Genomic DNA, 15478 nt, shown 5'->3' on the forward strand with positions numbered 1-15478 from the left:
TCCACCATCTGCCATGGTGGGATTTGAACCCGAGTCACCGGAGCATTATCTGGGTCTCTGGATTAACAGTCCAGTGATAATACCACCAGGCCATCGCCTCCCCTGAATAAGCTGCCGCTGAATTCTGAACCCTCTTTTGCAGGTGCTTCTCCAGTTTGTGCATTGCAAGGCAAGCAATTCCCATGTGTCAGTGGGGGATATTGAATTTATTTAGGGAGCCTTTCGGTGTGTCGTTCTAACGATTGCTTACCATTGCGGAGCTCGAACACTTGTTTCAGGATCTTGTGCCGAGTGTGCAGACAACTGCCTATTGCAGCTGTTTATGTATGACCAGTGCTTCAATACTAGGGAGGTCAGCCTGGGAGAGGATGCTTATGTTGATATACCTATCCTGCCAGGGGATTTGCAGGATTTTGCAAAGGCAGTGCTGGGGATTACTCTCCAGGGTGTCTGCTGTATTTTCTCCACATTTCTGGTGGATACTGGAGGGTGGGGACCACAGCTGCTCTGTAGACCATGTGCTTGGTGCTGGGTTTGAGGTCTTGGATTTCGAACACTTTGTTCCTCAGGTATCCAAAGTCTGCACTAGCATGTTGAAATCACTGTTTGGTTTCATTGTCAATGTCTGTGCACACCGAAAGGAAGCTCCCAAAGTATGGGAAATTGACCCACATTGTCCAGGGCTCACTGTGGATCTTAATGGTCGGCAGGGGCAGTGTTGTGTGGCAGGAGTGGGCTGATAGAGAACCTTTTGTTTTCTGGACTTTTAGTCTGACACCAATTCTGTCATACACCTTGGGGAATGCATTGACAATGGTTTGTAGCTTAGCCTCTCAGTGTGCACACATGCAGGCATCATTGGCTTCCTACAGGTCGATGATAAAAGTTGGAGTGATCCTGTTTCCGGCCTGGAGGTGGCCAAAAGTTGAACAGTTTCCCGCTAATGCCATGAGTTAGCTCCACTCCAATGAATAACTTAATGGAGATGGTGACAGAGTGTTCCAGTGGGGAGGACAGTGCAGAGCATTGGTGTGATGACACAGCCCTGTTTGATCCCAGTTTGCACTCATACTGGGCCTGTGGGTGATCGGTTGGTGAGGATCACGTCATTGTGAAGCAGGCAGAAAATGGTGCTGAATTTGTGTGGCCGGCTGAATTCGAGGAGAATATTCCACAGTCCCTCACATTTGACTGCGTCAGAGGTCTTTTTGAGATCGGGAGGGTCGTGTACAGAGGTTGCACTTTTCCTGAATTTGTCTCGCACTGTAAATTGTACCCGTTATGCCTCCTAATGGGAGGAAGTCACTCTGAGACTCAGGGAGGAGCTCTCCAGCAACTGGAATATTGTGGTTGAGGAGAATTCTTGCAATGACCTTTCCTGTAGTGGACAGTAGGGAAATCTCTCTGTAATTTCCACAGTCGGATCTGTCTCCTTTCTTGAAGGTGGTCACAATTACGGCATCTGAGATCTCTCTTCCTTCCAGACAAGGGCGATGAGGTCATCGATTTGGGTTAGAATTGCCTCTTCACTATTTGTAGTCCATTAACAGAGATTCCATCTGCGCCAGAGCCCTTGTTGTTTTTCAGCTTATGGATGGTTTTTTTTTGACCTCATGGCAGGTTGGATGTGCACTGAGATGGTGACGGTTAGTGTGGTTCGTGATAGTGTTGAGAGCATTTGCATTGAAGGCTGTGTCTTGGTTGAGGAGGTCCTCGAAGTACTCTCCAACAGGCATTGACTGCCTTGTGGACTTCTTGACTCTCCATTTTTGACTCTCAGTGAAGTAGTTCCTGGATACTCAGACCACAATGGCTTTGATTGTGGCTGTAAGCAAGCTGCTGAGCCTCTTGCACTGTTTCCAATCACCATCTATTCTTCAGGTCACACGTCCTTTGTTGCACCTCTCCCTTCGGTTGCCTATGGGCTTATTTCCTTCTGCTAAAGCTTTGGGGAGGTACCAGTTCAGGAATGCTGTTTGATTGTATTCCAGGAGGTCCTGAATCTTCAGGTTGTTCTCGTGAAACCACTCTTGGTGTTTCCTGATCAAGAGGCTGAGCATCTCCATGCAGGTGCTAACTATGATGGCCTTTAGGGTCGACCAGATGCTGTGGGCACAGTGAGCTCTGGTACATTGGTTGTTGCCAGGTTGGCTATGAGACGCCACCTGAGAAGGTCTTTCTTCTCAGGGTCTTTGAGTGCAGCAACATTGTGTCTCCTGTGGCAGGGAATTTTCTGCCTTGGTCAGTTTGCCACCTTGTTCTTGAAGCTGGCATTCCCAGCCAGTCATTTATCCCTCAGGATGATACTGTCAATGATGTAGCACAAGGGATCCTGGGCTATGATGGTCTGTCATTGTTGGAATTGTCCATATTGGTCCTGGGGTTCCCCGTCCAGCAACCATCACATGGTCCCACCAAAGGAAGGCCTTGACCCAATGGTAGTGAAAATCCGAGACAACTGCAGGGGGGAGGAAGAGCCAGCGATTAAACGCTCGCCTTTAACCAATCATTACCAACCGCCTCCGAGGTAGAGCAGGAAGCGAAACCCAAGGTAGTGGTGACCAGCAGTGTCTGAGTGTCGGACAGTTATCCTGTCCGGAGGCTGGAGCCTGATCCCAGATCGCTCACTAGCCTGGGTGATGGGTTAAGGATCAAGTCAAGATGGCGCAGAGTGAGGTGGGGGAGGCCGGCCTGGTGGAGTTCAGAGACGTGTTGCTAGAGAGTTACCTCAAACTGACTTTGTCTGACCTGATCTTGCCTTTTAATGTGAGGTAGTTGTTGCAGACCTCCGACCACACAGTCCCAGCTGAGCAAGATCTTTTCCCCCATTGGAGGAGATTACAAAGATAGGGAGGGGCAAGGGTGTGGATTCAAAAATAAGGTAATTCCTTTCCAGTGGCTGCTGTCTGACTTTTGAGTATTCCTAGTGCTAGATGTGCTAAGATCTCATTGGTAATACCTTCACGCTTGCTGTTCCAACATCATCTTGTCTGGGTAGCCTGTTGACTTGCAGACACAAATTATTTCATATCTGCAAATCTGAAATAAAATCATAGAGCTACTGTGCCCAATTAGTCGCATTCTCCTGTAGTTTCCAACAGTCCAATGCTGATGAAATATCATTGACCTGAAATGCTAATATTGATTTCTTCTCTCAGCAGATGTTGTATGGCCTAGTGGGTTATTCTGGCATCTTCTGAATTAATTTGTGGTTACTTCTGCCACAAATTGATGCACACTGATTCCACTATCTCAGAACTGCACATTTGATCCTGATAGCTAAGGAGAAAATGCCCTGACGTGCCAGGGATGCAAAGGTCTTGCCAAATTTAACAGCAGGGTCTCAATCCTTACTCCATACTTCTTCTGAACAGCTGACCACATTGACAGGCCATGCCAGGGAAAAGCCGGAGGTAAAGAAAAAGGGTATATGTGAGGTAGGTAGGCACTCTTCCCCCAGCCAGAGGGACCAGACACTGGGAAATGGAAGTATTGTAGGAAACCACGTTGCTGCCATTTCATCATCATTGTCCCACGCCCCTCCCAATCCTCCAATGGCAAAATGGAGTAATACCCATAATGGTAACCCTTGTCCTTGAGCAACTATGGTCTGGTTCAGTGGGGTGGTTCAAAGATGGCTGGAATGACTGACACATGCTGGAAAAACTATCATGACTGTCTGCCAGAAGAGCAGGAATTGACTAATGTGAGGGTCTGGGCAAGGTCACATGCCAACTACAGGAAGTGGAGACTTGTAAATGTGGAGCATCTCTCCTTTGACATGCAGCACCTCCCAGATCACATGTGCACAGTCTGGCTCCCAACATCATAGGAAAGTCTGTTATACTTAGCAAAGCCACATTCCACACTTTGTACTTCTTTTTCAAGAGAAGCTGATGATATTTCCTGTCCTGGTGCCTCTCTGATGGATGACAAGCTGAGATATATTGACAATGTTATGCGCTTCAGCAAGAAAGGATGCACGGGCTTAGTGGAATAGTGTGATATTTTCCGGGCTGGAGGAAGCTTGACATGTTTGACATGTTATTGGAGTGGGCAGACAGGTGGCTGATGAAGTTTTAACATGGAGAAGCGTGTGGCAATACATTTTGGTAGAGGGAACATGAAAATATGGTATAAAGTATAGTGTGTTTCATAAATAGTTTGTAGGAACAGATAAACCTGGGTGTGTCTATGCATAAGTCACTAAAGGTAGCAGTATAGATAGATTGAGCAGTTAATAAAGTATGCTGTATCCTATGCTTTATTAAATGAGACATATAGAGTGCAGGATTAAGGAGGTTATGCTAAACTTGTTCAAGACAAAAATTAAACCTTAATTGAGTACCATTTGCAGTTGTAGGTACCACATTTTATGAAGGATGTGAATGAATTGGAGAGAGTGCAGAATTTTACAAGAATAGTTTCAGCGTTGAGAAACTGAAGCTTTGAAGTTAGATTGCAGAATTGAGTGTGTTTTTCTGAAGGAAGACAAGGCTAAGAGGAAATTTGTTCAAACTTTAGAAAATCATAAGTGGACTAAACAGACCAGACAGGATGAACTTGTTACCATTCATAAAAAAGATCAAGCTATACTCTCTGTATTGGCTTCTTACATTAATCTTTATGCTTCTTCTATGTTGCAAACTAATGGATTCAGTGCTCTCCTGTGATAAGATTGATCTTCCTCTCTCAGTATTGTCTGTGCTTCTTTCCGATGTCTGCTTCCACATCATCTAAAAAATCAAGTCATACAGGCTATAATAAATCTGTTAAAGTATTTTTGAGCAATACGACAATTCTGTCACTTAACAATTCTGATTTCAAAACTCCAGTGTCACATTTTTCCGCAAATCTAAAGAGATCATTACATTATCTGTGGATTTCCCTGGATGTTTTAATGCTTCTGTTTAATCTTGCTTTTTCAAAAAAGCTACATGTTCTCAGATTAAAGTAGATGTCAAAGCTTATAAAAGTTCATCAAAAATATCGATGCCTTCTCTTATGTCTTGGTAAGCTGTAATGTTATCAACTGTAGTCCCAATTAAATGCAAAAGTGTGTTTATATGTTCAGTTTCTGACATAACATCTAGCTTAGAAGCAGTTCTATATCTTAAAAACTATTTTCTCCAAGATGTTCAATCATGTCTAATTAAATCTGCCTGACAATATTTTGACTCATGCTATTCCTTCCTCGTGTGATTATTTATTCTTCTTAATTTAAAGCTTTTTAAATTCTACATTGTCTCAATGCTGCTTTACTCTTGTTACTATAAAGGTTTTGAATCTTCTTAAATTCCTTTGCCTGAAAGACATCTAAATCTGCCGTACAGCAAAGTTTATTTTCCTTATCGTATAGACATTTAAACGTGTGGCATAGCCATGTTGCTTCCTTGTTATGCTCACCGGAAAGTTTTGTTTTACTCTTATAGCCAAAATAGAGGTTTCCCATCTGAGGATTGAATGGCGATTTTCTGCCTTGTTACGAGCAAAATTGCTGATTTCCCGCCTTTTGCAGCCAATAAACACTTTTTATCCTTTACAATGAGTCTACTGAATAAATCCTGCTGTCTGCATCCTTAAAGTTGAATCTTGTTTGCCTGACAGCTTTCCCTGTGTGAATCCCACTGTCAGTAGTGGTTTTAATAACGGCCACTCACTTTAACAGTTTCTTCAAATGAATTCCTATTTCTTCAGCCATAATAAATCTCCCTGTTTTTATTTATGGATCTCTCACTCTTACTGTCATCTCAGTAACATCCATTCTTTCTTATTTGATTAGATCTACCTGCTTAGGCTTCTAAATTTCCCTTTTAGCACTTTAATTCTGGCTTTTCAACATTCCCAGTGTTGTGACCTCAGTTTAAGTTAGTTCTGTGGCCCTTGATTTCCCTTACTGTAGCCATGCCTGATCGTGACCATTTGCTATGGCAGCACTGCTCTCTCTTAGCTGTAAGTACCTCTATTTTATTTTTCGCATTTTCAGCCTACAACTGCACCATGTTTCCCATTACCCCATCAAGGATTTTAACTTAGCTCACAAACATCCAATTTCCATTTGCTGCTTGTAGCTGAACCTCTGGTTGGGACCGCTCCTGCAGTTCATTGGTACCTGATACAATCTATGCCTGCCAGGTGTGACCAGCATATCAGCTCCATGTAGCTTCTAGCTCACAGTGGCTTCTATGCTTCTCTTACCAGGTCTGATATGCGTTATCCCTTGACTGTAGATTCTTCCTTATAGAATCTTGCGCAAGCCTGTCTGCTGCTGATTTGACTGGCTGAGTTGCTGTGAAGGTTGGAAGCTGCTACTTTCTTCTGGCCTCACGAAAGTTTACTACATTGAGTTAAATCAAATTCCAATCCACACTGCTGCCGACTGTGTCATTTGAATATGCAATGCCAACCACTGGCAGCATGAGGTTGAGTAGATTGCTACCACAGTCCTCCTTTACTGACTGGGCCTACACAGCTTACTTGATCTAACGTGCTGGAGGAAAACAGTTAGGTAATTTAATGAGCAGAGGATCTTTTCTTAAACGAGATGTAGTTTATTACATGATAGCAACCAAGCGCAAGCTATATTAGTAAGATAGAGGTTGTTTTAAACTCTGTTGGGAGACCCTGGATAACAGGTCTGGCCTCTTCAAGATCCTAATATCTTCTACCTTTTCCCACATAGATTAGAAGGAGCATATTGCTGTCTTCAGCATTAACCATTTGAAAACTACCTTTCACAATACTATACTTGTCAAGGCAGCATCAGAGGAGGCAGGAAAGTTGATGTTTTGGCTCGGGACCCTTCTTCAGAAAAGGGTCCCGACCCGAAACGTCAACTTTCCTGCTCCTCTGATGCTGCCTGACCTGCTGTGTTCCTCCAGCTCCACACTGTGTTATCTCTGACTCCAGCATCTGCAGTTCTTACTGTCTCTGAGTATACTTGTCAAATGAGCTTTATATCTTTCCGGGTTTGAATGTTAAGCATTAGATAATTTTAACAATAAATCTTGAAAGCAACAGGTTCTGTAGGTGTAACCTTAGGCAGGGGCTGTCTGGGAGGCAGTTCCAAACAGTAAAGGCTTCTTCTGATGCCTCTTTCTAGTAAGGGTATCTTTTATGGATTTACAGATAAGCCTCATGGATTTTCCAAGTGACAGCTCATGCAAACACCATGGGATAGAAATTCACCTTGGGCAGTACTGCAAGGCAGTCATCAGCAAATCATGTAGCCCAATATTAAAGGCCCAGCCTGATATTCCATTCGGGTTAGGTCATTGAAACTGAATATCGAGCAGCATTCATAACCAGCGTCCCAATCTGATACCCCCTGCTTTTTGCTACCGCCCAATGATTAATTTCTACCTCACAGTGTCTGTGTGGACAGTCATTTGGAAAATCCGTTCTAAATGATTGGGTTCCATGGGTCCTATGTGCTGCTCAGTGACAGGCACCAATGTAACCTGAGGCAGTAAATCAATTACTAAAAAAGTAGATTATGGTTTCTGGTAATGTACCTGTCATCTATTCACAGGGTTTGAGTGATAACCTTTAGCTGTCTGGGCTGATATTCTTCCTTATGCAAGTTCAGTTCTGCTTCCAATCATTGCTGTTTGTATTCTAAATCTCTGCATTTTCAATGGAATTATTTTTGAAAAACAGCAATACAGGAGAGTAAATTGAAGGCTATAAACTAATCCTGGGGTTGAATGGTGAGCATGAACTGTCCTTTATTGGATTTTGGTCGTGTAATTCAGCCCTGTGTTTTGAAGAATAGGCTTGCAAGGTAATTTCACAACTGAAAAATTGTATCGATTATAAAGCAAACTAAATTATTTTAAACAAATCCACCCCAACCCACTAAACAAAATAGACAATTTTTAAAGAACCATGCTTTACTAAACTTTCCACTATTTAGAAAGATTTATCATTTTCTTTTCCCAAGAAATGATTCGAATAACAGAAGTTCAATTAGAAAACCCCAAAGAACTGCAATCGGGAGGCGAGTCAGTTTTGTTGGAATGAGATTGAGTAAATGCACAGCAGAGTTCTTGTTGAAATTCAGTTTTATGTAGCGTTTTTAATTGATGTTAATATGCTAAGTTGTTAGTGCAGCAGTGTATAAAGTATTTTAATGGAAGGATAGTGATGTGTTACATGACATCCTGCAGCAGGACATCCAGTGCTTGTATGGGTGTTTCTACTGCTGACCATTTTGATGCCCAGCAAAAGCACAGCTTTGAAATCATTTGGAAACTCTCTGAGCTGCTGTTGGAAATCTCTCTGTGACCTCTGAGATCTTTCAATGTGACAGGCACTACACGATTGGCATGCCATCAACACGTTGAAAACAGCTCACTGTGTATTGTGTGAGGTCAACCTGTTAGTCTGTATATTTCGTTAAATGGCACATATGGGAATGCTGCATGCATTTGTTAACCAGAGAGCACTCTGCGTAATTCAATCTTTTCTGTTACAGCCTGTAAAAATCACATTAAATATTTGAGCATCTTTTCTACTGTTAGATTTCTCTTTATTTATTCTCAGTTTGTGTGTGCCACAAGTAAAAGTAGTTTGTATTCCCCATCTCTAGTTGTCCTTGAGAAGGTCTAGGTGCTCAGTTCCATCATCCTGTGGAGTTGAGAAAATAAAATAAAGCTTTCACGTTAAAAGACTTTAAATTGCTCATCCCTGAAAAGCTTACATTGTTTGACGTGCTTTTGTGAAAGGTAGAATTATTTAATTTTTTTGGCATAATCAGATTTTAAGTGCTTGTCATGCAAGCATGTTGCTCCTCTTTGATAGCTATAATTATGATGGGAGAAAATCAGAATGACTATGAAAAATGCAACAGCTTTAGGATTCGGTTGTTATGAGCAAAGCTTATTAACCTGAGTTACCTTGTAGTCCTAGCATTACCAGTGGCCTACGAATTGATACTTCAGTGTTCCATTGTTTCAGATGACAGGGAGCAGTCATTTCTTTATAGAATCCGCCATCTAGTGATATCACTTGGGTGAGTAAGCAATTGTAAGTTCAGTTCCATTCCTGTCAGAGGTAGGACAGGAGATTTCTCCTTAAATTGTAAATCGAATTGTTAAAATTTTGACATTGTGCCACACAAATGCTAGGCTATGACCATTCATAATAAGAAACAATCTAACCACCATCCTTTGACATTCAATGGTGTTACCATCACTGAATCCCTGACTGTCAACATTCTGGGAGTTATCATTGACCAGAAACTCAACTATATTCACCACATAGACAAAGTGGCCACAAGAGCAGGTCAGAGGCTAGGAATACTGCAGTGAGTAACTCACCTCCTGACTTCCCAAAGCCTGTCCACCATCTACAAGGTACAAGTCAGGATTATGATGGAATACTCCCCACTTGCCTGGATGAGTGCATCCCCAACAACACTCAAGAAGCTTGACACCATCCAGGACAAAGCAGCCCGCTTGATTGGCACCACATCCACAAGCATCCACTCCCTCCACCACCAACGCTCAGTAGCAGCGGTGTGTACTATCTACAAGATGCACTGCAGAAATTCACCGAAGATCCTTAGACATCATCTTCCAAATCCACGACCACTTCCATCTAGAAGGATAAGGGCAGTAGATATATAGGAACATCACCTTTAAGTTACCCTCGAAGCCACTCACCATCCTGACTTGAAAATATATCGCAGTTCCTTCACTGTTGCTGGGTCAAAATCCTGGAATTCCCTCTCTAATGGAATTGCGGGTCAACCCACAGCAGGTGGACTGCAGCTGTTCAAAAAGACAACACACCACCACTTTCTCACGGGCAACTAGGGTCAGTGCAATAAATGCTGGCCAGCATCTGACAGATGAATAAATAAAAATAAACACTAAATTATACCTGCTTGCACTTCACATGGCTAATCTCAGGAATTAGCCAATAAACAAGCTGTCACATTTTGTCTGTGGTGACATGTAGGAGCTTCGTTTGGAAAAAAAATTCAGAATTAGTTCCCCAAACAATTGGCTACAGGCAAATATACTATAATATCAGTTTCCAAAATTGAGAAAAAAATACAAAGAAACTAACCTTATCTATATTGTATTATGTGATAGGGCCATTGACTTATTTGTTTGTATCAGTCACCAAAAATGTGCAGTGGAGACTGTTCAAGGTGTGGAAAGGATTCTGTCATTCTCTACAAATAATGTGAGGTAGCTCTGACTTCTCTTCAGGAACATTGGTCCATAATTTTGAAACATGTGCAATGAGAACCTGGTACAAAACCTAACTGTTACAACTGCAAAGACTGGTTGGCAATCTTTGCTGATGACTCAGAGGACTGACTTGAAGGATTAGAATTCCAAAATACGGCACCATATTAACCTTTAATCCATACACCTGAGTGCAATCTTTGTCAGCACTTAAATTCAGTACCAATGGAGAGTTCAGTACCAATGGAGTGTGGTACTGCCTTTCAGATTTGTTTTCATGATAGTCAGCAAAGGTACAATAAGACCACAGGAAATAGAAACAGGAGTAGGCCATTCATCGATAACACAGTGTGGAGCTGGAGGAACACAGCAGGCCGGGCAGCATCAAAGGAACAGCAAAGCTGATGTTTCAGGTCAGGACCGTCCTTCATAGTCCCTTCCAAAAACGTCACGGCATTCCAAACTTTTTACAATCATTAAAACACTTTTGAAACGTCCTGGCATTTGTAGAAAATACAGCAGCAAATTTGCACACAAGTTCCTGATGGAGGAGAGATGTTCTTACTTAAAAGTGACAACTGAAAACACTAGAATTTCCAGGTAAATAAAAATATAATTATTACCATTAATAATTAAACACAGACTTAAACAGCACCAACATTTTTTAAACACAAGCATCCTCACATTTACAACATTGTGGTTGACTGATACAGTCGTGTAAAATTCTGATTCGCTCTTGCAGCAAAGAATGTTTTGTTTTCACTATTCTTCTTTGTATTGATATTACCTGTTGGCCCTTTCATGTCTTTCAAGTCCCTTGTCAACAGTCTCAGTTTACACATCCTGATTGATCTGTCAATCAAATCCTACAAAACAATCTAAAGGCATTCAAACAACCCTGTACATGTGCTGCATTGACATCACATAGACCAAATTGTATTTGAGAGATGTTACCTTGGCGTATAGCTGTTTAGATATTGATGCAAACACCTTCAACTTCACAAACACATAACATTGACTCGTCCAAATCAGTATGAAGTTAAAAGATTAATTATTTAGCCAGCTGATGTTTTTTTGGAATCCTCAACTTGCACCAGCAAAATTTGGGCTCTTGTCACAGGGTCTACCCATATTTTTTTAAAATTCAAATGTCTTGCGGTTTCTGTTCTAATTGAACTCAGTTGAAATATTATGAGAAATCACAGCATTGCCATTTGTCTAACTCTTCGCCAACAACCTCTGCAAACAGCAAAGGCTTGGTAGTCGATTTTAAAGTAGTTAATTGGGAGATAATATTGGTTAAGTGCACAAGCACACTTCCGAGAAAGACCATGATTGTTTTCAAAAATGGTGCGGTGAGATCATTTTTAACCACCCAAGGACAGGGCTTAAGTTTAAAGTCTCATCTGAAAGCTGGCACATCTGACTGTGTGCAGCACTCACTCAATGCCATGTTGGATTGTCAGTCTAGATTAGGTGGTCATGCCTGCAGGCAGGGAATTGAACCTACAATCTTTTGACTCAGAATTGACCACTGCTACCACTGAGCCAGAGCACACCCCATAAATGGCTGTCTTCCTTATTCTGTTGACCCTCTGATGTTCCAGGTTGGAGGAGATTGGGGAGATTTACTGAATGGCAGACAAAATGCAGGTGCAGAAAGGTTAGGGGAGAACAGGAAGGGAAGCCAGAAATGCCCATGTGCTACTGCTGGGGAAATGCTGGGAAAGAATGGCATTTCTTCATTCACTGTTGGGTATGATGGCCCATGGAGGATAAGTAAATAAAAGACAATGGAGCTTGGAGTGTTCAAAGTACAAGTAATCCAACCTTCAGTGTTAACTTCAGTCCTGCTTCTGATCAGTCAGCAAGGAATGTGCATGGTTCGAGTTGGACCTGCCGCAGAGATGTGTCATAACTTATCTGAACAAGTTCATTACAAAGTAAAGGTAACATCCGTCTCCCTGTCAGTATTGGAAGACACAACCTCCGATCTACTCAGCATCTTGATTGAAAGCTGATTAAATTCATCTCTGCTATGGGCACATTTAAGAATTGACCAAACTTTGGATGCAAAGTGCTGAGTTAGGAATTTTGATTGTTTAGCCGTTGGGTTTCAGCTCAGTGGAAAATAAAAACATCTTTAAGTGACTGTCAAAAATAGAGTAAAGGGAATTGTACTTTTGCTTTAGGATAGCTACTGAGCATATGCAAAGGAGTTATATTGTGACACTTGATCACATGTAACTAGAGCTTGGGTCTACACGACTCTAAGTAAGACATTCTCTGTTACCATCTGCTGTATGCAGTTATGTTCAATAAAGCCTGTTGCTTTTCGCTCAGTACAGTATACACATCGCATTGCTAAATCAGGCTTAATTGCAGATTCCTGTTTATAGATGATTAAATTCCATTATGTGAGTTGATGCTAGAGTGCAAGGTGTAAAGAGACTTGAAGTGCAAAGAAGATTTATAGGAATGATACCCAATATGAGATAGTACAATTGTCAGCACAAACTGATTACAATACGACTGATTTCTCCAAAAAACTAAAGTCTGAGAAGTGACCTATCAGAGATCTTTAAGATTGTGAAAGGCTTAATAAAATAGATGTACACCACTTGTGAGGGAATGCAAAATGAAGCATTATGAATGCAATATATTCAGAAGTGCAAGAAGTAAGAGCAAGGTAGATAATTACACAACAGAGAAAGGAATAGGAAAAAATTATGAAAGGTAGGGTGGGAGAAGAGTCTGGAGAACATAAACACTTCATATATCTTTCAAGCCAAATGGCCTATCTCTGTGCAGTAAAATTCTATGTAACCCTTGGATCATGTGCCTATTATCTTTACATTTTGTTTTTGTTTCTTTTCCTTTCCTCACACAACTCTCTTCCAAAATATGCAGGAGTGATGCCAGTTCCAGACCAGCCATCTGTGTCGGAAAAAAATAGCTTGCTGAGCCCCATGCTGACGGCTTCCAATGGAGATGGCTCTGAGCCAGAGACCACTTCTGCTATTCTGGCTTCAGTCAAAGAACAGGTATGTGCCTGTGTTTAATCATGTTTACTTGGAGGAGGGGAAGGAGAACACTGAGAATTCCAAATTCAAAAGAATGCTTTCTGAAGTAACAACTCTTAAAATATATCTATTTTCTGGTACTTAATATGGTTAGAGTTGCCAACACTTCAGGAATTGTGAATTAATCTTCAGGACGCTGCATTGCGCAACGAGGAGAAAAATCATAGCAGAATTATCTTTATGCTTCATCTTCTTAGAACAGATTGGTTTATTACTTACCTTGTGTGAAAGTATTGCAGATGAGGGAAAAGGCTACTTAATTTGATTAAAAAGAACTCTGTGACATTTTCCAATTGACATGGAAAGGCCGGAATCACAGGGATTATGGATGACCAATGATAGGCACTTTGGGTGATGGGACAGTTGGAGAAAGAAGATCTCCCACAATACTCAATCAGAGTTGGCAACACTAAATACTGTACGAGGTTGCAGACTTGCTCGCCGAGCCGGTGTGTTTGATTGCAGACGTTTCGTCACCCTGCTAGATAACATCTCAGTGAGTCTCTGGTGACATGTTGGTGTTCTATGCTGCTCCATTTACAGCATAGCAGAACTGGAACATTTATACAGAGTTTTGAAAAGGAATAGATACCCAAAAAGCACAATCCACCATTACCTCTGGACAGACCACAACAAGAAGACACAACACGGTCAGACACACTAGTCACCCTACCGTACATCAGAGACATATCAGAGATGACCACAAGACTACTCAGACCCCTAGGTATCAGTGTAGCCCACGAACCGACAACCACCCTGCGACAGCTACTGATGAACGCAAAGGATCCCATAGCCACAACCAATAAAACCAACATAATATACAAAATACTATGCAAGGACTGTGAGAAACATTACATAGGCCAAACTGGAAGAAAACTGACAATAAGGATACATGAACACCAACTAGCCACCAAGAGACACGACCAATTCTCACTGGTCTCACTGGACAAAGAAGGACACAAATTTGACTGGGACAACACATCCATAATACCACGAGCCAAACATATACATGCCAGGGAATTCCTGGAGGTCTGGCATTCCAATCGGAACTCCATCAACAAACACATTGAACTGGACCCGATATATAAACCACTAAAAAACAGAACTGGAAGTAATGCCAACCACGCCGGCAAACTGAGACATATAAATAACAAGTGGGACAGAACACCAATGCTTCACTGGAGGCGCACTGATGATGTTACCTAGCAGGGAGACGAAACATCTGCAATCAAACACACCGGCTCAGCGAGCAAGTCTACAACCTCATCCACAACCCGAGCTATAAATCTTCTGAAAAGCTAAATACTGTAGCTAAACATTTGAGGAAGAGAAATTGTTTGCAGTTGTTTCAAATTGCAAAAGGGTGAAACGCTGCTTGTTAGAATTTGAAGTTATTAGGGATTAGAAATGCTACAGTACAATGAAACAATTTAAACTGATAGAGGCATTTATATTGCAAAACTTCAAACTGAATTGTTACTTTTGTTTTAAAATGGAATAAAACATCCTGAGATTATCATATTCTTCTGGTACAAGACCACTTTGAAAAAGTTCAGTACTTAGCTCAGTTGAAATTTTTGAAAAAATAATGTTCTGATTCATTATTATTTGTTTGAACGCAATTTTGTGCACTTAAGGGGCTTGTCCGTCTTTCCAAGTGGGGATGCTATTTTCATTTTCTACTTCGAGTTCACTTTGGTGTTGGTTTGTTGGAATTCTGAATAAACTGCATGTGATAGGAAGTGGATTAATTGATATTGTAAGATGTCGTTAAATTTTTCTTTTCAGGTTGGAATTACAGATGCCTCAGGGTGAAACGTATGAGACACATTTTCCTCTTGTGTTCATTTTCTTCCTCAAAAATCAATCAGATTAAAGTTTGCCATTGCATACTTGCAATGTACGACACAATGTTCTTCAATAAATGAAGCCATTTCTTTTTACCTTATGTACCATTGTGTTCTATTACAATTTCTAAAACAAACTTCCTGTTATTTAGTTGATGAAGGTTGTGTTTTCTTTGAAATGATACAGCACCCAGCTATGTTTATCTCTGCACTACAAATGAGAGTGAATGGTTTAATTGCATTCGGTGTGTGGAAACCTAAAAGGAATTGCTAGATAACAAGGTGCAGGGCTGGATGAACACAGCAGGCCAAGCAGCATCATAGGAGCAGACTCTCTGCTCCTATGATG

General features: G+C 41.4%; 1 long non-coding RNA gene across 1 annotated transcript in view; it reads left to right on the top strand.

Annotated features, from left to right (window-relative positions):
• LOC125486799 overlaps positions 1-15166 on the top strand; it is a 363489-nt gene extending 348323 nt beyond the window's left edge. The window contains exons 3-4 of the long non-coding RNA XR_007265421.1: positions 13110-13243; positions 15071-15166. This is a non-coding gene — a long non-coding RNA (uncharacterized LOC125486799). The remainder of the gene's footprint in view (positions 1-13109; positions 13244-15070) is intronic.
• The last annotated feature ends 312 nt before the right edge of the window (positions 15167-15478 follow it).

The sequence above is a fragment of the Rhincodon typus genome, chromosome 2 (assembly GCF_021869965.1).
Source record: "Rhincodon typus isolate 14 chromosome 2, sRhiTyp1.1, whole genome shotgun sequence".
NCBI classification, from domain to species: Eukaryota; Metazoa; Chordata; class Chondrichthyes; order Orectolobiformes; family Rhincodontidae; genus Rhincodon; species Rhincodon typus.